Below are 24,945 nucleotides of genomic sequence, written 5' to 3' on the forward strand. Positions count from 1 at the left end.
TTGACTGACATGTTTGATAAAGTCAAATGGCAGAATATTTAGAAAAAAAATATCTTCTTGGTGCATTCCCATTGGTCTTCTAAAACTATTTGCACTCCTGAAAACGGATACTGAAATTCAGGTAAGGTTGAATGAGAAGGGTGCTCTTTCACATGAGATATCAACATTCACAGGGCTCAGAGAGGGCTGCATCCCGGCCCCTTTCCGCTTCAATTTGTATTTATCTGATTTGGGTCAGGCTTTAAAAGAAGTAAGAATCTTTCCACCCAAAATTGGTAAACCTCTTGTTAGCTGGCTAGCATATACGGGTGACATAATCCTCCTGGACTACACCGCTATTAGCCTGTGGAACTCTTTGAAAGCTCAGTCCATGGATTTGCCCCCAGAGCACCAATGGTCCAAAACCCACCTCATTTAAAAGTGCCCATATTTCTTTCCGACTTTCCTGTCTATGGAACCTGGCTGTTCATAGCCGAGGGAAGCAAACAAAAGGGGTTTGTTATCATGTTGTATGGGTTTTGGTTTCAACATGCTAAGTCTGAAAATGGAGCTTTGTCACTGCGGGAGACCTAAAAGCCTGACGACTGCTGAATCAAAGACAGTATTCAGTGCCTTTAAACATTTTGCACAAAAGGACACAACTAATCACTCTGAGACTACTGCTGTGTTGATTTGCTGCAGTATAAATATTTTCAACGGAAAGGGCCGAACAGAAATATAATTCCTTCTGATTTTTCAGGGAGTTGTGAACATGGTATTCATGAAAAGATTTCTGCTTATTGATTATCCTTAAAAACGCTCTATAATAACATTTTTGCAAAGTAATAGAGCAGCGAGGTATAAGTGGAAACCTGATGGCAAAACTATTCAACATGTAAACAAACTCACTTATCTGGGATTTCCAATCTTAAACTGCTACGATGATATGCATGTATATGAGGGTTTAAGGATGGAGGCCATAGATTTGGCAACCCAACTAAATAAAACAAAATAAAAAAAACTAGTGCAGGGGGTCATTACAACCTATGGTGTTGTTCTATTTGTATTTATTTTATTATTTTGGTATTTATGATGAGCCTATACAGCAAATGGTGTTTCAAGGCACCAAAAGACAAAAATGAGGGGGAACAGGGATGAAGAATAGCAAAAACAGTCCAACTAGGCTTTGCGTTATTCAGATCGTGCAAATGCAGTAACAAGATGTGCAAGGGTGCTGGGAGGGGGGCAGGCTGGTCAGCGTGGAATGCACTAATGCTAAGGTGGGAAGTGCAGGTCTGAGTGGAGAGCGCGCAAGTGCTGGGGGAACCAAGGGAGGAAGAGGGTGCCTAGGCTGGGTGAGTTCTAAGGTAGGCCAGGTGGACAAGCACCAAGGGAATGCAGGGAGTGCAGGGAATGAAGGTCCACATGCTAAGTGCGATGACAGGGCTGGACTGGGCTCAGTAGGTCTTCAGGATTGGAGGGGAAGAGGAGACCAAGGTGATGGGGTAGACAGGGCAAGGAGGGCCTGGCACCCTGTACGACTCAGAAGGAACCAGGCAGACTGTCAATGAGTGGCAGTGGGGGACATTAGCAGGGGAGCGGGAGAGGGAAGTAAGAAGAGAAAAGGAGGGTCTTGAGAAGCTTCTGGAACATAAGAAGATCTGGCTCAAGCCTGAGAGGGGCAGTGAGGACATTCCAGAGGGAGGCTCCTAGGGAAGAGAGAGATCTACCCTGATTCTCTGCTTTAAAAATCGTCTGATCTGCAGAGAGTTGGAGCTAGAAGACCGAATGGCTCTAGCTGGGAGCTATTTAGGGAGAGAGAGTTGGATGTGTCCAGCTCCCAGGCCCCAGAAAGCCTTGTGGATGATGCAGAGGGTCTTAAACCTTATCCTAGCAACAACCAGGAGACAGTGCAGAGATTGTAGGGCTGGAGAGATGCGGCCTCTAGGCTTCATGCCAAGGATATGCCTCACAGTCCTATTCTGAATTAGTTGTAGGGGGCGGAGGGAGGATATAGGCAAAAAGAGGGAGAAGCTGTTGCAGTAGTTCAGCCCAGAGGGGAACAGAGCTCTGGAGACATTGAGTTTCTGGGGGAAGGTGAGAAAAGGGAAATGCCTTTGAGAGATGCAGCTAAATGTAAGCCTTCTTGGCAAGGTCTGCAATGTGAAGAGAGAAGGAGAGAGAGGAGTCGGAAATGACACCAATGTTTTTTGCATCACAAGAGGATGAGGGGCAATGACCCATGAAGGGGGGGCAGAGAGTAGGAGGGAAGGAGGGAGATGGCGTCCCAATGAGAAGGATTTCAGTTTTACTGGTATTAAGGCAGAGATCTTTAGCAGCACACTATGCCTTAATAGCAGTCCTACACAAAGTTTGATAGAATCACTTGTGCTTCTGCGCCTCAACAAATTGACTTTGGTAGTGAATAGCAATGATGACCATTAGGTATATAGGTTAATGCAAGGGTTTTCTTTTAATTATTGGAGGATTATTCTATTGTTGAGTATAATCTCAATAGTTATCTTCAATGTCAAAGAATTTGATGTTACTTCACATCAAAAAGCATTTTTGTCACAAATCCCTCGACACGTGATTCTCCAAAACAATCAGTTGGTTCTTCAGGAGGGTTGGTCTAACATTCAGACATTGCAAACGTTCATTTGTGCGTGATTATCGCCTTAGAATTGAAATTCATTAATATTCCTTTGATTAAACTTCTGTAGTTTTCTACAATGATTTGCCAATAAATTTATGCTCCCCATAGGGGACTCGATTTGTGCCCAATGTTGGAGGATTTCTTGTTGCACCTGATTCTCATTTTAATTGGGAAGAAAACGTACTGGCATGATAACCACAGCTGTTTGCCTAGCAGTCGTACAATCACAAATGAGAGAGGAAGAAGAGGAAGCAGTGGAGAGAAGCTCAAAGGAGAGCTGCATGGTGTCCGCATAACACTGGAAGTGAGGAGAGAAGTCGGAGATCAAATCGGCCAGAGGGGCAAGGTAGATATTGAAAAGTCACAGCAAGAGGATAGAGCCCTGATGGATGCCAGAGGTGCAGAGTGTGATGGAGGAGAGAAAAGGACCCAGTTGAACCTGGGATGGTCGGTCAGAGCCTCTATAAAATGAAAGTCATTCCTTTATTCATTTATGGACTAGAAGTGGTGGACATCAGACAGTGGGTGCTTATTGAGAGATTGGAAGGAATTATCTGGAAGCAAAATCTATCTTTACCTACCACTGTCCCTATGAGGGTAATTCTTAATGAGCTTGGCCTTCATTCTGTTAAATTACTAATTCAATGGAAAAAAATTGTCTATAGGCACTAGATCATACCCCTCACTCACAATCACTGAGCCTAACCTATTGCCAGTTACACATTGCAACGCTCTTGGCCGTGCAAAGTCACTTTTCACTGTGCTAAAAATTCCATGAATCAGGCATATGGTGTGCTACCAGGTTTCAACATGCCAAGGCTCAAAATGGAGCTCCGTTTTAGCGGGTCCCACGAGTGGCCCAGCATGCTAACAGCAGGCTCGTTGTTAGCATGCTCCCCATTCCCATTGAGCCCTATGTGGGCTCGAATGGGAATGGGGATGCACAGGGTCTGGGTTCCCTGAATGGGGAAATACCGGGCCCTTCAAGCTTGAATGGCTCGGTATTTCCCCATTCGGGGAACCCGGAACCGCTATGGGGGTAGCCATGCCGCAAATAGTGGCATGGCTACCTCCATACTCTGAATGACCCCCTACGTGCTCTGAGACTACTGTTGTGATGATTTGCCGCAATATTAAGTTTTACAATGGAAAGGAGAAAACTGAAATTGAACATTTTCAGATTTTTCTGGGAGTTGTGAACATGGTTAATTTGTTTTTCTGATATAAATCCCCTCCCTAACATGCCTGACATGGACCTGCGCTATCACAAATCATTCTTCCCCACTGCATCCTTACCAACCTCCCTATTTTTGTAGTATCTTTTGCAAAGAATCAGAAGTCGTACATGTCAAGGTATCCATCAAAAAGACACTCCCTCTGAAGTTATAGTCTCATGCATCAGCGATGCAAAGTCTGGACGGCTTGCAGAGTTCAGCTTAATCCATCAAATACTGAATTAATCCATATGGTTTTATCTGGTGATATGCTAAAAGCACATTAACTGCTAGAATAGAAAGATTTATGGTTCAAATGAAGAGTAAGAAAATAGACTTGTTAAAAAGTAAAGTTTCATTGAAAACATCTGAGAGATGACCTAAAATGTAGATGCGATTTCAAAAGGACAACCAGCATTCAAAACTGCGGTAAAATTGGCTTTCATAATTTTTATGTGGTGTTTTGAATAACATCCTATAGCTAATTTGCATGAAAGGAAGTGTGACAACCCCACACCCAGAGGGGCAGCCCCAGTCTGTCAGTGAGACTGCAGACGCAAGTCACTTACAGTCATTTAGCTCTAGGTTCTGAACGATACCGAATTCAGGTCAAAGCGCCTTAATATGTTCTAAACTAATACCATTTCTTACACATGAAATGCCAAAAATATTATCATGCAAACCCATTGCTTGAGTTTTTAGTAAACACAATCGTCCAATGACATTAAAGATTTTAGAAATAATTGGAAAGATTAAATTGAGACATTTTTAATTGGAGTTCTCTCCAGATACTTCAGTTTATTTGTTTGAATTGTAATGTCTGAATGTGTAAACTTGATCCGCTGTAAACAAATATGTGTAGTGTTTCGGGAATTCTTGAACAAGTCAATTAAAAACAACACTGTTATTTTAGTGTATCACAACACTAATATGTTGTAGCTTGAATATCTTCGTTTTTTTGTTGACAGCCTTGGATGGAAAAGAGTCTGCCATTGTCAAACTATCCGGGTGATACTATGTTTTCAGAGCGTAGACCCTAACACAAGCACACTTTGAGGGAGGTGCAATATCATGAAGGGCATGCAGGCAGCTTTGAGCTTTTACATGTCATGATCCAGGTATAATCACCCCGCGAGTACGATTATGCAGGTTACAAGTTACTTCAAATGTGCATTTGTCATTCACACCTCATGCAAGGATGACATTGGATTTAATATATTTTTTTTTACCATACCTACTTCTACTTGGTAAGCATGGTAGAGTAGCTACAATACACATATTGCTAAATTGACATTCTGGTTGCAGTGCAACATGTAAAAACCAAAGAAATTGCCCAGTTATGGTAAACTACACAAGAATAACTGTCACCCCACAATGCGCTGATCATATCGACACGCTTAGTCCTTAGTAATTTGACTGGAGCGGTTGATATTCAAAAAATCGAAGAAGGCAACAGTGATGATGTTTTACACCAGAACCCACCTACCCATGTGATATGATTTTAGGAGAATATACCTCTGTTGACCTTTCTGCAATAAAGAATAGCAAAACCCACTTTATTGCCATCTCCAAGTTCAAAATCCACCTGCCCTATACATTGGGCCTCGTTACAATGTTGGCGGTCACGGTATGAACGGTGGTTGAAAGTCACGGGCACCGTTCATACCGCGCCACCGAATTACGAGTTCTGCTCGCGGTGCCTGACAGCCCGCCAGGTCTGTCCTGGTGGGCTGTGCAGCACCCGCGGGAAGAACTCGTATTGCACCGGCACCCCTATCAACGGTGCCGGTGCAATCATGCTCCCCACCCCCATTCTGCCCTATGGGGCCGAATGGGGATCAGGAGCCCGGCAATACGCCACCTGCAAATGGGTAATTGCCCAATCGCGTTTGGCGGTGCCATTAGCGAGTTTAGCGGAAGCTGTGCCTGTAAAACTGGCACGGCTACAGCCAAACTCGTGATGAGGCCCATTGTCGTTTCAGATTTGCTGACTAATTCACATGGTGTTGGTTCTCCTGGATAAATGCACTTGAGACCTTGAGTTTATGGAGGTGTAACAATGACCCTCTGCCTCTTTATGGAGTGCCAAGATTGCAAAGGTTTCAAGTGATAAGGTATCTAACCGTGTTCAGTCAAAAAGAGTAAAGCTTTCATATCCCCAGCACGACAATACCACAATGCCTAATTTGATATGATCAGTAGTCTCAAGATCACTTTTATTGCCATCAGTGGAGTAGGGGTGGAGTATTGACGTCAGAAATACATGAGCAAGGAGAAATGAAGCCATTGAATGTTTAGAAGACCAAACAAGCAGGTCTCTGCAACCCCTACACTCCATGTACTAATGCAATGTCAGCAATATATTGTACAGCAGAGATAGCAACATGCCATTGATAAACACTGAAGAACACACACTTGCATATTAACCCAGAGAGGCATCTTGGAAAAAGCAGCCAGATATAATTTAAAAGCTCTGAAAACCCAACCTCCCTATACTATGGGAACGGACGTTGCTACTAGCAGGAGCCCCATATGAATCTCACTCAGACTAGTAGTTCAAAGAAGGGCTACAGTGCTCCCAATGAATCCCAATGGTAATGGTCAAGTAGAGTGAAACATATCTACTGAGATGTTTACCTGTACAGAGGGAGTCTAGTATGGGTCTCTACAAGCTATCATCAATGAAGCCTAACAGGAATTCAGCAAGTGCACGCAACACTTTATCAAATGTGGAACATAGCGGGGCACCTAGAGGCAATCCTAATGAGTCATAACAACCCTATAATTAAGATGGGACCACAAGGAACTCCAGCTCTACCATAGCAGCAGGTGACATCCTCTTCTCTGGGCAAACCTCCACCTAGGGTGAAGACCAAAAATCTAGTGAGATATCTGTTCTGTTATGCCTCAAATATGGAACATAATTGATAGAACAGTGAATATCAGTCCATCCACGGGTCAATATGTAGTAAGGAAACAACTTCACAGTCACTTTACATAAGCATGGATAGAACATTCAATATTTCACATTCAATTCTCTTAGTGTTGGTTAGGATTTCTTTCTCCCAGCTCTGGTTTCCCTGCCATGTCCTTGGAAAAAAAGAGTGCCTACCCATCCCATATTATCATGTATGCTTCATTTTTGTTTTTCAAGACTACTTGAAACTGAAGATCTACAAGAAATACCATTATACGGTATCTGCATCTATATCTCCCAGCTCCAGAAGCTGGATAGGATCCAAGTAGTGTGAGATCTGGATGCTGAGAGGATTCCTCACCTTCATCTGCAAAAGATTGGGATGATAGTGCCAGCAACAAGCCCTGCAGTATCAGCACCCTCTATGGTCTCTGTTAACCCATACAGCCTCAATGTATTCTCCTGACTTGTATCTTCAACTTAGTCTGTGTGCTTCATCAAAACCACCATCTCCTCCTCCAGGTTTTGGAGCATGTGCTGGAACCTCTTCTACATTACACTCCATAAAATCAATCCTCTTGATCACAACATTCAATTTTTCTTCATTAGTCTTTAAACGCTCATTAGTGACTTCCATAAATAGTTGGAGAGCCTTGGCCTTTTTATATATCCTCTCATGAAGAGATTCAGTTGGTTACATGCACCCAAAACCTGAGATATGTCTCTTCTCCCCATATTGGTATTAGATGTTATTGGTTTCCTTTCTGCCCACTCTGATCCTTGATAAGTAATGTGGTGCACTCATGCAAATACAGGAAAGCCTGCTATAACATGGAGAGAGCACAGATACGCTGAACTCATGCATTCTATGTCTGGCAGTAGCATGCAACCAGATAACACCAGATCATTATTGACATTATGTGTCAGGATATTCTGCTTACACGTCTGTTTTGGTGCAGGTACTTGCCTGGGTTAGACATCCAATCCCCTCCTCCATAGGTTTGAAATTACCCATTGTAGTGAGAGTACGTACCACAGTTTCTGTCCAAATGTTAGTGAATAGACCTCCAGCATCCCTTCTATTAATCTGATAATTTGATAGCTCAGCTGCACCTCACCTCTATGCAGGCAATGATAATTTGCCCTGATTCAATAATTTGGACTTACCAGGCCAGTGCTGGAAAATACTGAATTGATCTGAGGAACAAGTACATGCTCTGTCGATCCTCACCGCGATAAGCAGCATCATTGAAAATGTGATCCACTTGTATCCACTTTCTCAATATTGTGCATGGAGACTTCTTAACAAACGGGTACTTCTGTGACTACAAAATACCTTCAAAAGCACTTGTCTAATTAGTGCATGCACCCCTAAAGTCCTGTGTAGCCATAAAGAATGGTCCAATCCTCCTCATACACATGCACGGTGAAAGCTGCAAAATGGCAACCCTCCCCACCTAGCCCTGTTCTTTGCAAATTATGTTGTACTCCAGAAAAAGATGAGCAAGAAATCCATGCCTGCTACAAGACACTGAAAATAGTTAAATTGTCACCATCTAAACAGTATTTACTCTTTATAATGCACCCGAAACTCACATTTCTTCAGCCTCTTGGTGGTGTTCCCCCTTTCCGATCCAGTTATTGCTGCTCCTTACCCAGTCCTGCTACTAGTCTTTGAAGTGGCCTACTGGTCCTGCCAGACACCACCTCCTCCACCTTTTGCTTTTGCACTCTCCCTTTTCCTTGCCTGCTTCACTCCACTCTCCTCATTCTCCACTCCTTCCTGATTTGTGACATCATTGCCATATGTGTGAAAACAGCAACATCCAGGGCTGAAGGCTGACTACTTTTATGGCAGAGTGGACCGGCCCCTGCAAATATCACACTGTGCTCTAGTAATCACATGATTGGTTCCCTAGATTTGAGTTGTCTCACAGATGCTTTAAGTTTGTCTTTGTGTCCAGGCAGGTTTCAGCAGAACAATTTGGCTGCCACAATTTTGCTGTTTTGCCAGTGAACAGTCCCTTTCTCAGGGCCAAAAGCTCACTGTTTTTATTCTATGGAGTAACTGCAAACATTTCCTTCTTAACCTTCTGGACCCTCATATGGAAGCCTTTGCCAGTCCTATGATATTTCTGCAATCTGACCCAATGCGGTTTGCCTGTATGTCTTGGAATGTGTCTGTGGAACAAAACCTGAAGAGGGTTGCCTTCCAAATTGGCTCCCAAAACATTGTTGTATTGCCAGGATACAGTTCGCTTCTCAGCAGCAATTGGCTGATTGTTCTTAGTCCATGCAGTACCCACACGTATTTTCCTCTCAATCCGGTGGTTCGAAAATGAAAGCCGTTGCCAGTCCCATGATATTTCTGCAAGTTGACCCAATGTGGAATGCTTATTGGCTTGGGGTCACACAACCCAACACATCTCCCTTCTCTTGAAGGTACCACCCCCAATGTATGAGCTCCACTCATGCAATTCACCTGGCCAGCAGATATTGACAGCTGGTTTTCTGGGTATGCTTAATTATTCAAAATCCTATGGAACATTTTTAAATGCTCGAATTCCAGTGGAGTGTGGGAGAGGTTAGCGGTTTTGTTTACAAAAAGATCATGGGCTTGTTGCAAACACCAGAACAGTGTCAGAGAGAGGTTTGCACAGGATTGTTAATTCAAAACACAAAAAGGGTAGTACTGGGTAGTACTGCTACTAGTTCGCTCAACCCAAGTGCTTCCTCAAGGGGAGCAAACCATTTTAGTTGTATTGGGGAACCTTCTTACTTTAACTCAAGGAATATATCCCAAAGTTAGTTGTCCATTAAATTGTCAAGGAAGAAAAACCACACACACACAGAAGGGGCTGTTTCATAAAATATGCTTAATTGTATTAGGACAAAAAATGAAGTTTCCTTATTAAATACCTGCATGTACAACACATTGCTGGACTGCAAAAGAAAAATATACTGGTGTCATAGACAGAGGAACAGCATCAATCATATACTAGTCTGAAGACTAGTGTAGTTATAAGGAAAAACCAATTCACAACATAAACTGAAAGAATAGCATATATAGTGGATACACCTCTTGGTTTTCCACCTAAGGTTATTGTGTTTTGTGTCCAGATTCCAAGTATTTGGTATATGAATTTTAGTTAAAGTACATCATGAATTATTCAAGTGATTGGAAAGTTCTAATGGTCATACATCTAACCGATCAATTTTACAGAAAGACATTTTTATAAAATAATTCGGATAATCATGTGCCAATGTCTTCAGGGGTAAAGTATGGTCAAACCACCAAATGGTGTTTGAATCACATGGAAAAGTCAATCAAAAGTGGCCATAACATTGGGCTAGTAGTTCCCCCTCGCATAAACTGGACGTTTCGGCGGCAGTACCATCCGTCTTGAAACTGAGTAAGAGGGATCGCTTATTTTTTTCATCATAGTAGCCGCCTTCTTCAGGGCAATTAAACAGCCCCTCTAACTAAAGAAACCAAAAAGAGGAAAAAAATAAATATAATATCCTCTTGGTACAGTGTGTTTCCTTTCTGGACATTTCTGGGCAAATTGGTAAGGGAAAAGAAAAAAGCACTAGATTCTAAAAAGAAAAAACATTTCTTTCATGAACAAAATTTCATAAGAACTGGGCTGGTAGAGGGTCAGGGTAAGTGGATCATAGAAAAACTTGAACCTCTGACACACTGGGGTGGACGTGATAAGTAAATATCTCACCACAGATATCTAGTAGGAAGTATCTTCGAGTTGCATGCTGGAAAATTGCGCATAGCGGGACCGCTTATTGCTGACTGGCATGAGTGGGGTGCGTTGAAGAAAGCTTCATCCGGTGTCGTTGGTCACTGGGTTTGCAGGCTGCCATGGCAAGGGAAGAGGGCTGTGTACGGAGCCCCGCCTTCTCTTTCCATGTTGGCTGTCTTGGAAAAGGATTTTCCTGCTATAGGAAGACAAATATATGTTTTAGCACCCTGGGTTCCCGCTTTGGGAACCAGGGGTGCTAATGGTCTTTATCCACCATTTCAGGGGCTACAATGGACGATAATGGTCCGTACTCCTCCTTATTTATTTATTTATTTATAATGCACCAATACCCGCAGACATCAGGCTGTGTGGTTACAGTATTTGTTGAGGAAGATTAGATGGAGGAAGACAGCTTACTACTTGCTGAGAAAGAAACAACCTTTCTGAAAGCATTGCAGTCATTGGATTTGGTGTGGTGGCGCATGGAGGTGGTCCCGTAGGAGTACTGTACAGGTAGTCTGCGACTGAGTACACAATTTCACTCAGTGCATTTCACTTTGTTAGTTTTAGCCTTTGGTACACTCCCAACAGTAGCAAGGAACTGGCACACCCATGATTCGATCTTGGAGCTAGAAGTAGGCACTTCCTCTACCTCATCTTCTTGGTCCTCTTCATTGTCTTTGAAAGTACTGTGCTTTTTTTGTTGTGAAGGTCCTCCAGCTGGTGGTGGCTCTTGGGGAGGAGGGATGGCAATAACTGATGCCATTTCTAAGATAAATAGCAGTTTTGATAAAATTATTCAAAGTTTGTACTGTGTACTAGACTGGTAATGGATAATGAGTATGAAAAGGTGAAGGAGGTGTGCAAGGGAAATTTTGAAGTTGGAAGTTCCTAGATCAGTAGAAAATGCAGTTCGAACTGTCTTGAAAGCATGGATACGATCACGAAGTGCAGACACCTTTGCGAACACGTCACCATACCGTGCACAAGTGTATGGTCACATTGCACTGTCCAGAAGGTCTACGATGAAGTTAGACGTATCCGGACATCTACGGATGCAAAACTATTTCAAAAAGTTGCAAAAAGTGTATAGGCATGTTAAAAATGATGCTACAAGGTGGGAAATGGCAGTGTTTTAAGGTGTAACTTTGTAAATTGGACACAAATATTGCCTATTTGGCTAAGTATGATAAGGAGACCGCCCTTTTAGACCTAAAAAACAGATGGATGCTATCAGGGACTCTGGCAAACTGTCCATCCTACTACTCCTAGACCTCTCAGCAGCGTTTGATTTGGTCAACCACAACAAATTATGCCAAACCCTATCCACCAACTTCCATTTCTCCCATAAGGCCACTGCCTGCATAAAATCCTTCCTCTCCGATTGCACTTTAAGAGTCTCCCTAGGGGAAGTTGAAGCGGACCCCATCCCGGTACTCCTAGGAGTGCCACAAGGAAACTGCTTCTCTCCCACCCTATATAACGCCTACACTAAATTACTTTTTGCATCACTAGATGCCATGGGAGTAATCTAGACAAACTTTGCTGATGACACACAGATCCTTATTCCCATCACAGGCAACTTGGAATAGGACACGGCCACCATCAACACTATATACTCCCACATCCAAAACTGGATGGCCAATAACAGCCTCTGTCTTAATGGAGAAAAAACTGGATTCTCATAGTTGGCTCCCCAACTAGACTCAGCAAACTCCACCCAGATTACACCACCATAGTGATTGATGGCACACCCATCACCATTTCCCACAAAGTCAAAACACTAGGAGTAGACCTCGATTAAAATCTCACCATGAACAATCACATTAGGGCCCTCGCCTCCTCAACAGCCTATACTGCCAAACTCATCACACTAAGCAGGCGCTCCTATCACCTGACAATTGTTTGACACTGGCTAGATCCCACATCCTAACAAAAATAGACTATTGCAACAATCTACTACTAGGCACCTCAAAAAAACCTAACCAAACTCCAACTCCTACAACATAAATCCCTTAGAGCAGCACTGGGCATCAAGAGAAGAGAACATATTACACAACACAGAAGAGATGCACACTGGCTCCCAGTGCACGCAAGAATCCTCCATAAAACACTTACCACCACCCATAAATGCTTATCTGACACTGCTCCCACTTATCTCAATAGTTGCATTGTACGCAAAGCCTCGCTTAGAACTCTCAGATCCAATTCCAATACTCAGCTGCATATCCCACGCTTCACTACCAAAAGAGCAGGTAACACCAGCTTCCCCATTGCAGCCCCCCCGATCTGGAACTCTCTCCACCCCGATCTGACCAACAAAACCTTGCTACTAAAGTTCAGAAAACAACTAAAAACTCAGCTGTTCACCAACTATTAAAATTCACAGAACAAGCCTTTCCCTCAGAGTCTGTAACCCTCCTAGTTCCACAAGATTACTGTTATGCCATATGATAGCCAATGTGTATATATGCCTGTACTGTTTTTTGTAACTTAAAATGTGTGTAACCCTGACATGAAAACGAAGATATATGTAACCTACGTTGTGATACCTAAAGGTTTGGGCGTATAATCAAATGCAATAAATAAAAAATAAAATAATACATTAGTAAGTTTTAGGAAAATAGCATGCACTGGTAAAAACCCATGAAATTCACTGAAAAATCTTTGTTAAAGGGACGTTATGGTTAAGTTGCACTACTAAAAACCTATGAAATTCAATGAAAAAACTTTGTTAAAGGGACGTTATTGTTAAGTTGCACTAATAAAAACCTATGAAATTCAATGAAAAAACTTAGTTAAGGGGACATTATGGTTAAGTTGCACTAATAAAAACCTATGAAATTCAATTGAAAAACATTGTTACACGGACGTTATGGTTACAGGTAAAACCGAAAAACCTCTGAAATGTGCCAATTATGGTAAGCTATGCAACCATAACCCACGCCACTACAGTGCACTGCTAAGACTAACACCCAGGACATGAAACTTTTCCATATACTTTGAGCATATTTGGGCCCTTGTTCTGGATAAACAACACTTTTAAAGGCTGGAAAACAAGTGTAAGAACAAAGTCTACTTGTTGATTTAGAAAGAAAAGAGATACTGCCTTAAAGCAGCTGTTGACTGAAATTTAGCTATGGACAATTTAATAGACATGTTATTCAAAGCAGTACAACAAGATCGCAGAAAGGAATACATGTTGGGAACTAAACCAAAAATCTGTCATAATTTGTCACTACAACAAAAAAATGCACTACCAGAATTAAGAAACAATTCTTCAATAACTGTGAAAATTGCAGACAAGGGAGGAAACATTGTTTTAATTAATACTTCTGACTAAATCACAATGGCGCAAGAGCATTTAAACAATTAATCATGCTATGAGAAATTAACCACAAACCCCTTACCAAAACTTGTACAAGATTGGAAACTTATAAGCTTCCATTGCCTAGAAATTGGTCTTATCACTGAAGAAGAACATAACTTTATGAACACTCCATATCCAATGGTAGCTACAATCTATTTTATTTCTAAGACATACACACCTTTCCATACTTTACCTTCCTCCAGATTTATCACTAACTGTATTAGATTGCTTACAGAACCAATCTCAGAATACATAACAAACACCTACAACCTTTAGCAGCAGGTCTCTCATCTTTCATACAAGACACAAAACATGTGATCCAACAATTGGATTGGTCATCTGGTAATCTAATTATAGACTAGTGACTCTAGATGTATCAGCTCTATACACAAGCTTTCTAGCTAAGAAGGGCATAGATACCAGCCACTATTTTCTTAAAACTAGATCAGTTTCTTTTTACAAACACAACCTTATGCTATTAGAAATGTTTAACTTCACATTACACAACAACATCTTCACTTTGAATAACCAACTCTACCACCAACAGCAAGGTACAGCAATGGATGCCAAATTCCTGCACCATATGACAACCTGCATATGGGACACTTTGAGAGGGAACATATGTAAATGCACATGTGATGTCATCAATGATATTTGTGATGTCATCTTTGATGTACTGGGTGTTAATCTTAGCAGTGCACGGTGGTGGCGCGAGTTATGGTTGCTTAGCTTACCATAACTGGCGAATTTCAGGGGTTTTTCGATTTTACTTGTAACCATAACATCCCCTTAACAAAGTTTTTTTTACTGAATTGCATAGGTTTTTAGTAGTGCAACTTAACCATAACATCCCTTTAACAAAGTTTTTTTTTACTGAATTTCATAGGTTTTTATTAGTGCAACATAACCATAATGTCCTTTTAAATGGATAAAGACCATTACCACCCTAGGTTCCCAAAGCGGGAACCTGGGGTGCTAAAAAAAAGATTTTTCTAAAGTTTTTTTTTATTGAATTTCATAGGATTTTATTAGTGCAACATAGCCATAACATCCTTTTAAATGGATGAAGACCATTACCACCCTAGGTTCCCAAAAGAGGGAACCCAGGGTGGTAAAAAAAAAGATCTTTCTTCGCAAACCGGTACGCCTGCGGCATCCCGATGTAGGAAAGAAAATCCTTTAACAAGACGGCCACCATGGAAATGGAAGGCAGGGTTCCATACAGGACCCCTCTTCACTTCACAACACGTGTGCGCGGTCTTGGCAGCTACATGTTTTCTACAGCACGTGTGCATGTTCAGATGAGGCGCATGTGAACTTGGATTCATGTCATTTCTGCGTGTTTTTCTTCAACGCATGTGTGTGGTCTTCACAGCTACGTGTTATGTACAGCATGTATGTGTGGTCTTTGCAGCTACGTGTTATCTACAGTGCCAGCACATGTGCGTGATCTTTGCAGCTATGTGTTTTCTACAGCGCGTGTGCGCGATCTTCACTAGTACGTGCTTTCCGTTAACTCCTGTGAGCGGTTTTGTTCAACGCATGTGCGTGTTCGGATAAGGCATGTGTGAGCTCGGAAATGCATGTGTGTGGCATTTTTAGCTATGTGTTTTCTACAACAAGTGTGCGTGCTCTTCGCAGCTACGTGTTATCTACAGCGCCAGTGCATGTGCGTGGTCTTTGCAGCTATGTGTTTTCTAAAGCGCGTGTGCATGGTCTTCACTGGTACGTGTTTTCCGTTAACTCCTTTGCACGGTTTTGTTCAATGCGTGTGCATGGTCTTCACAGCTATGTGTTATCTACAGCGCGTGTGCATATTCGGATAAGGCGTGTGTGAGCTCGGAAACGCATGTGTGTGGTCTTTGTAGCTACGTGTTTTCTACAACGCATGTGCGTGGTCTTCACAGCTACGTGTTATGTACAGCTGTGTGTGCGTGGTCTTCGCAGCTATCTGTTATCTACAGTGCCAGCGCGTTTGCGTGATCTTTGCATCTATGTGTTTTCTACAGCGCGTGTGTGCGGTCTTAACCAGTACATGCTTTCCGTTAACTCCTGTGCGCGGTTTTGTTCAACGCATGTACGTGTTCGGATAAGGCGTGTGTGAGCTCGGAAACGCGTGTGGATGGTCTTTGTAGATATGTGTTTTCTACAACATGTGTGCGTGCTCTTCGCAGCTATGTGTTATCTACAGCGCCAACTCGTGTGCGTGGTCTTTGCAGCTACGTCTTTTCTACAGCGCGTGTGTGTGGTTTTCACTGGTACATTTTTTTCGTTAACTCCTGTGAGCGGTTTTGTTCAACACGTGTGCGTGGTCTTCTCAGCTACATGTTATCTACAGCGCGTGTGCGTATTCGGATAAGGCGCGTGTGAGCTTGGAAACACAAGTGCGTGGTCTTTGTAGCTCCATGTTTTCTACAACGCGTGTGCGTGCTCTTTGCAGCTACATGTTATGTACAGCGCCAGCACGTGTGCGTGGCCTTCGCAGGTACATGTTATCCACAGCGTGTGTGCGTGGTCTTCTCAGCTATGTGTTATATACAGCGCGTGTGTGTGGTGTTCGCAGCTATGTGTTATGTACAGCGGGTGTGCGTGGTCTTTGCAGCTACATGTTTTCTACAGCGTGTGTGCGCGGTCTTCACTAGTACGTGTTTTCCGTTAACTCCTGTGTGCGTTTTTGTTCAACGCATGTGCGTGTTCGGATAAGGCGCATGTGAGCTCAGAAACGCGTGTGCGTGGTCTTTGTAGCTATGTGTTTTCCACAACACGTGTGCATGCTCTTCGCAGCTACGTGTTATCTACAGTGCCAGGGCGTGTGCATGGTCTTTGCAGCTATGTGTTTTCTACAGCGCGTTTGCGCGGTCTTCACTGGTACGTGTTTTCTGTTAACTCCTTTGCGCGGTTTTGTTTAGCGTGTGTGCGTGGTCTTCTCAGCTATGTGTTATCTACAGCGCGTGTGCGTATTCGGATAAGGCGTGTGTGAGCTCGGAAACATGTGTGCGTGGTCTTTGTAGCTACGTGATTTCTACAACGCGTGTGCGTGCTCTTCGCAGCTACGTGTTATGTACAGCGCGTGTGTGTGGTCTTCGCAGCTACGTGTTATGTACATCGCATGTGTTCAGTCTTTGCAGGTACATGTTTTCTACAGCCCGTGTACGCGGTTTTGACTGCTATGTGTTTTCCGTTAACTCCTGGACTCGGTCATCATTTCTGTGCGTTTTCTTCAATGCGTGTCCGTGTTCGGATGAGGTGCACGTGAGAGTTTGAAAAAGAAAGTGTGCGCGCATTTTGACTGGCGTATAAGATGTCAAGAGCGGGTGAAGTAGTTCTGTGCATGCGCTTTACTGAGTGACCGTGGTCTATACCACTATGTGTGTTCGGATGTTGTTTAGTTAACACGTTTTTGTGCTTCTTGCAACCATATTCCATCCCATCCTCATCACCCCTCACCTTCCCAAACATTATTTGATCAGTTTGACGAGTGCAATGTTGTATTTTTTAATATGTTTTGTCGCAATGTCTGTAGACACCGGACGAGAATCCAAGATGGCAGGCATCTCCAAAAATCTGACACACTTCACGCTTCATCTCAGCCAATGGGAGAGCATGTCATATGTCCACGGACATCACGCAAGCCGCTTGGCCAATCCGTGTCCTGTTCGCGGAGCGAACAGGGCAGTATGTCCATGGAGCGAACAGAGATATCACTAATTTTTGCACCGTGCGTTTTGGTCATTTTAAAGAAAACTACTGGATGGATTTACACCAAATTAACAAAAGCACGCTTTCGGGACCAAGCCGCTGTTCCTGCCGCAAATTTGGTGTAAATCTGTCCAGCGGTTTGGGGTGTAGGCGTGAGAAAAGTTTTTTCCTATTATGAAAAAAGACGTTTTTGGGACACCCCCTATAACTTCCCCCCCCCCCCGGACCAAACCTCACCAAACTTTGAAAAAAATCAGAGTGGGCCATATACCTTTTTTGCAAGGTTTGGTGAGGATTTGTCCAGGGGGAGCGAAGTTATAAGCCGCCAAAAAAGTACTCTTCCTATGCAAACAGCAACTTAACCATAACTACACAGATGTTCTGAAATGTTCTAAATAAACTAAATGGGGGGTGTTCTGAGGACGCAATATGTGTCCGTTTTGTTTGCAAGCAACCTGAAACTGTTCTAAGAACACTCGCGGTGTCCTGAAATGTTCGTAAATAAACAAAATGGGGGTGTTTTGAGGACACTGTTCGTATTGTCCGTTGTCAAGTTTAAAGTGTTCTAAGAACACTCGCGGTGTCCTGAAATGTGTGTTGGGGGGGGTCCTGAAGACGCTGTCCGTATTGTTCTCTGGCAAGTTGAATGTGTTTTAAGAACACTCGTGGTGTCCTGAAATGTTCGTAAATAAACAAAATGGGGGTGTCTTGAAGACACTGTCCGTATTGTTCGATGGCAAGTTGAATGTGTTCTAAGAACACTTGCGGTGTCCTGAAATGTTCGTAGGGGGTGTCCTGAAGACGCTGTCCGTATTGTTCGCTGGCAAGTTGAATGTGTTCTAAGAACACTCGTGGTGTCCTGAAATGTTTGCAAATAAAAAAAAATGGGGGTGTTCTGAGGACGCTGTCCGTATTGTTCTCTTGCAAGTTGAATGTGTTCTAAGAACACTTGCGGTGTCCTGAAATGTTCGTAGGGGGTGTCCTGAAGACGCTGTTCGTATTGTTCGCTGGCAAGTTGAATGTGTTCTAAGAACACTCGTGGTGTCCTGAAATGTTCGCAAATAAAAAAATGGGGGTGTTCTGAGGACGCTGTCCGTATTGTTCTCTGGCAATTTGAATGTGTTCTAAAAACACTCGCATTGTTCTGAAATGTTCGTAAATAAACAAAATGGGGGTGTCCTGAGGATACTGTCCGTATTGTTCTTTGGCAAGTTGAATGTGTTCTAAGAACACTCGTGATGGCCTGAAATGTTCGTAAATAAACAAAATGGGGGTGTCCTGAGGACACTGTCCGTATTGTTCGTTGTCAAGTTTAAAGTGTTCTAAGAACACTCACGGTGTCCTGAAATGTTCGTAGGGGGTGTCCTGAAGATGCTGTCCGTATTGTTCTCTGGCAAGTTGAATGTGTTCTAAGAACACTCGTGGTGTCCTGAAATGTTCGTAAATAAACAAAATGGGGGTGTCTTGAAGACACTGTCCGTATTGTTCGATGGCAAGTTGAATGTGTTCTAAGAACACTTGCGGTGTCCTGAAATGTTCGTAGGGGGTGTCCTGAAGACGCTGTCCGTATTGTTCGCTGGCAAGTTGAATGTGTTCTAAGAACACTCGTGGTGTCCTGAAATGTTTGCAAATAAAAAAAAATGGGGGTGTTCTGAGGACGCTGTCCGTATTGTTCTCTTGCAAGTTGAATGTGTTCTAAGAACACTTGCGGTGTCCTGAAATGTTCGTAGGGGGTGTCCTGAAGACGCTGTTCGTATTGTTCGCTGGCAAGTTGAATGTGTTCTAAGAACACTCGTGGTGTCCTGAAATGTTCGCAAATAAAAAAATGGGGGTGTTCTGAGGACGCTGTCCGTATTGTTCTCTGGCAATTTGAATGTGTTCTAAGAACACTCGTGGTGTCCTGAAATGTTCGTAAATAAACAAAATGGGGGTGTCCTGAGGACGCTGTCCGTATTGTTCGTTGTCAAGTTTAAAGTGTTCTAAGAACACTCGGGGTGTCCTGAAATGTTCCTAGGGGGTGTCCTGAAGACGCTGTCTGTATTGTTCTCTGGCAAGTTGAATGTATTCTAAGAACACTCGTGGTGTCCTGAAATGTTCGTAAATAAACAAAATGGGGGTGTCCTGTGGACGCTGTCCATACTGTTCGATGGCAAGTTGAATGTGTTCTAAGAACACTCACGGTGTCCTGAAATGTTCGTAGGGGGTGTCCTGAAGACGCTGTCCGTATTGTTCGCTGGCAAGTTGAATGTGTTCTCAGAACACTCGCAGTGTCTTGAAATGTTCGCAAATAAAAAAATAGGGGTGTTCTGAGGACGCTGTCCGTATTGTTCGTTGTCAAGTTGAAAGTGTTCTAAGAACTGTCGCGGTGTCCTGAAATGTTCGTAGGGGGTGTCCTGAAGACGCTGTCCGTATTGTTCGCTGGCAAGTTGAATGTGTTCTCAGAACACTCGCAGTGTCCTGAAATGTTCGCAAATAAAAAAATAGGGGTGTTCTGAGGACGCTGTCCGTATTGTTCTCTTGCAAGTTGAATGCGTTCTAAGAACACTTGCGATGTCCTGAAATGTTCGCAAATAAAAAAATGGGGGTGTTCTGAGGATGCTGTCTGTATTGTTCGCTGGCAAGTTGAAAGTGTTCTAAGAACACTCATAATGTCCGCGGACATTAAAAGTGTCCATAGGCCATAGTTGAAATGTTTGACTCTATGGGTGTGATATGCTGCAGTGCTTGTGGCGAGGGCATAGAGTCTTGGGTGCATGGCCATTTGGCCATGCACCCAGAACTCTATGCCCTGGCCGCAACCACTGCAGCATATCACACTTATAGTTGCTTATAACTTTGAGTAAAAAACACATTTATAAGGAACAAAGTTCTAAGCCACTATGGGTGTGATATGCTGCAATGGTTGTACTTATTATAATATACTTACTGTTGGGTTTAGTAACTGGAGTACATGTATTTCTTGTTCATTTCTGTGATAAAAGAAAATAGCATGTTAGTATAAGTATTTTGTAAATGACTTATTATATTGTATAATCAACATTTTTTTTTTTTGACCCTCATATTTAGTAGATTACAAAGCAGAGTACTGTGCAATTTGCTCAGTTTCTGTGTTTGTTGCTAAAATCATTAGGTCTGTTGGAGAAAAAAAAAATCCATGTTGGATAAAAAAAAAAAAAATCTGTTATGCGACAGTTTATTTGTTTGTTTGTTTTCAGTGTTCACTTGTTGTTTCTGGCTAATGCTTTATACATTGTGTCGGGGGGAAATTCTGCCGGGGTCGGCCGGGCCGTCCGTAGACCTCCGGGCAGGGAGGCCCCAACTCCTCCCGTATATCCCAAAAGAGATAGAGTATGAGACACACGCAAGAAGCAAGGTGACTCTGCTGTTTATTAGACAAAACGGCAGGGATGGGTCAAGGATCGTACGCGTCCGTCCTGACACACACACACTCGTGGGGCTCGCAGGCCCTTTTTACCTTAGTATGACGCGCTACTTGCGTCACCTTAGAAAGTTTAGCAAAAAACCTATTTCCACTCTGGATTGGTTACTCGAGTGGTAGGGTTAGTATAGCATACATATAGAGAACGGTGTTAGTGGTTGAGGGTTAGTCAGGTGGTATACTTGGGCTGTCCCTTCAATTTGATACATGAAAATTGTTACATGAAGACCTCTGAGGATTGGTCAATGTTAATGGTGTCAGTGATAAGAGCCCCATGTTCTGATTGGTCCGCTCGCGAGCCTCCCATTCTGAGACTATCGCTGTTCCCAGCTCGCGGTGCACCTGTCATTTGCAACAATGTTTTACTATGGGTAGGTGTAAACAATGTGAGGATTTATTCATATGTTGGGAAATCGACTACTCCCACTGCTGCAGATGTCCAATGAGTCTTTTAATTGTATCTGCCTGTGTCTTGAAACGTGGGATTCAGGCGTCTCCTTCCTCCTGGGCTTGGCATCCTGTCAGGTTTGGCTTTGTCACGTGAGGTGGGACCGTGTTTGAGGCAAAAATCATCACAATTAATATTGTTTTTCCCACTGTGTGCCTGGTTTATCTTGCAGGTGCGACCTTGGCGTCGGCTTGCGGCATGCGAGATTGCAACATTGTGCCCTTGGCGGTGTGCTTTCGCCGGGCTCATTCTGCAGGGTCAGCAACCGAGCTCTTGCTCATTCAATGTTCATGGAAGCTTTTGCTTGCGGCCTACTTGGGCCTGGTGCATAGGTGGAACCGTTTGATGCAGAGCGCTTTAGATTACGGTATCATATTGCTCTATCCTCAGTATCGTGTCTCCGTTATATTCTTCATTATGGTACATGGTTCTTAGAAGAAGCGTGAGCAAGCCTTTTTAGATAAGTTCATTATGCGTCTTGCGTTTCTGCATTTTGAGAGCCTATGTGGAAAATAATAAAGATGCACGTCCGTGGGTATGTCTGTCGCCTACGTCATAGCACTGAGTATGTTCTTCGTGTGGATTGGTGTGGGAGTGTCCGGTGTGCATGTTTGCACAGGTGTGCTGACCGTTGGCTAGGTCGTCATGGCATCTCTAACGACGTGTAGGTTTAGTCGAGTTGATCCATGCCGCAGGTGTCGGCATGGACAGGGCGGGCTGCTGGGCAGGTAGGTGGGCACATCCGTATGTTCCTGTACCAGGGTATTTGGTCGTCTGGTAGATCGGCAAACTCCTCTCGTGGCGGGTGTCTAGGCCGTGATCCTCTAGGCCAAGCGCGAGAGGGGAAGGGCGGGAGCCTGTTCTTCCATTCTCCCACTTCAGTCCCCCCTCTGGTCGACTTGTCGACCACAGACATATCCTTTTCTTTATCTCCTCTTCCTCTCCATATTTTAGTTATTCCTCCCAAATGTCCATAGTGGTTAACATGGTCTTCAAATGACCAATACATATATGCACAGGTTCCTCCAGGAGTGCAGTATACCCATTTCCCTATGTAGCTCCTTGGGTTTCTTGGGTTTTCGAGCTTCACAGATGGTGGGTCCAGGTGGTTGGTGATGATCTGGTTGCGCAACTTCTCTCTCTCTTTTATGATTGTGCCTGTGTGTTTGCCGTCATCTGTTGGCATCAAGAGGGGCATACCAACCATTTCGATCATCTCGTCTGTGGTGGGTGCCTTCCGGGCCTTCCAAAATCTTATTATGATCAGTGTAGCTCCAGCCAAAATAGTACATCCAACTATAATCTTCAGTCCATCTGACAGCCAAGATGGCATCCATGACCATAATATTGAAAACCAGCTCTCATCCTTTTTCACACCTTTACTTTCATCCATCATTTTTGAGTGCATCTGGGCCAATTGTAAAACTGCTTCTGTCAGTGTACCATTGTCAGCATCGTTGGCAGGGATGAATGTGCAGCATGATTGTCCTATCTTAGCGCAAACTCCTCCTTCCATTGCTGTGAGGAGGTCCAGTACATATCTGTTCTGAAGTGCTACCATCCTCACAGCTCGCAGTTCCTCTTTTATTGCATTGAATCCATTTACCGTAGAATTAATAGTCATCATTAGTTCCCATCGAGTTATCTGGAGCCATTTTGCGTTTGCGTAAGCCTGTAGTCCTGGATGTATTATCGAGGAGAAGAACATTGCTGCTCTGCTGAATAGTCTGTGGTCTGGTGGAATTGAAGTGAGTGCTGTTTCCGACCTTCCCCATAGGTAATTTCCTGTCAGAGGTTCTCCTTGCTTTTCTTTCTATTCAGGACAGTATTATTGCCGTCGGTTTTGCTCTCTGGCCCCTTCTGAGGTTGTACAGATCTCTTCTTCCTTTTGTTCCCTTCATCCATGTTGGGGAAGTTCGCCATATTGACATGTTTCTGGGGTACCACTAGTGATGGTACATTAACGTGCACCATTGTGCATATACCATTCCACAGAGGGGGCAGTGTGTGGTATGCCTTTTTTCCACAGGCCCAGTAATGGTCCATTACTACTGCTGTTCCTGCTCCCCCCTCAGGTAACTCCATCACGCTTTCACAGTTGGTGTTGTATCCTACGTCCACCTCCCCTTTATGTTGGTAGCATACCTTAGGCGCAGTTAGCGGCAGTATTGTTATTGGGTCTTCATCCTTCTCCATCCACGTGAGCATGGGTACGTACTTGACCCAAGTCATCCAACATCTATGGTTGTGTCCATCAATAGTTGAAATATTTTCTCTTGTTACCATGTTGCTGCCAACCACTCCTATGTCCCATTTGTTGTTCATGTACACCTTCCCTGTTATTATCACCAGTGGTCTTTCCCAACATCCGTTTTTACCAGGGACTTCAGTGGCGTACCAATCACATGGTAGGTACTGTAGTGTTACTTTCTTTGTTTCTCCTTTTTCAGGACCACTTGTTATGTATCTGAATCCTTCAGCATGTAAACTGCTCTTGTGGTAACTCAAATAAGTCTTGAGGAAGTTGTTTTCATATGGATATGTATCTCGTGTTTTCCACACCAGTTGCACCACTGTCCCTTGAAATCTTCCTTTCGTCTGGAACAGTGCCAGGTATATTATACATCGTGCTATTTTTTCATCTATCTCTGTGGCAACAAATGTTCGAGAAGCGCTCATGGCGTATGGGATTAATGAGCAAACATAGCAGCTGTCTTCTGTTGTCTGTTTACCTATGTGGGTCATGTGTTGGTACCATATGTTGTTTGAGATGTGTGCTGAATCTTGTATGTAGTTGTCAATACCTTTATTATCTGAGTATGTGCTGCGTTTAACTCTATTTTCCTTGTGTGGGATTTTACTAGTATCACCTGACGTAACACCTGTTGCAGCTGGGGGTGGGGGTATATTAAGTTTGGGTACAGCAATAATATCGATAGCATAGCTGTACTGCCATACAGAGGCAGCCAAGAACCCGGTGATCATTAAAATCCCTATCAATTTTATTACAGATGCTAATTTCACCGGCATTTTGCTCTTACCTTGCTGCAGTCCGGCAGCTTATTCTTGCGACGTTACAGTTGCCCGCCTGAAAATTCTTAATATGCTTGTTATTAGTGTTAGTTGTCGTTTTTAAGCTCTCCCTATCAAGTAGTCATTCAGTGCCCAGGCAAAGAGCTGTTCCCACGCCAATCTAAGCGATCTATCTCTTAGGGCAGGCAAGTATGGTTGGAGGTGGGGCATTGAATGTTCTATGGCCAAGAGGAATGCTGTGTAGTAGACACGTACCCTCCTTCTTTTCAGGTACGTTGGCCTTTTTATTTCATATACAAATTGGTGTGACAATTCTTCCAGGTAATTATCGTCTGAGGGTACCATCTACTCCTGGGCAGTGAATTGGTTAGTTATCTACTTTCTTAGTAGTACAATAATACGCTGTACCTGCATGTGCGAGAGAAAAGAAAGAGA

The sequence above is a fragment of the Ambystoma mexicanum genome, chromosome 1p, assembly GCF_040938575.1.
Source record: "Ambystoma mexicanum isolate Mex_15411 chromosome 1p, UKY_AmexF1_1, whole genome shotgun sequence".
Taxonomy (NCBI): domain Eukaryota; kingdom Metazoa; phylum Chordata; class Amphibia; order Caudata; family Ambystomatidae; genus Ambystoma; species Ambystoma mexicanum.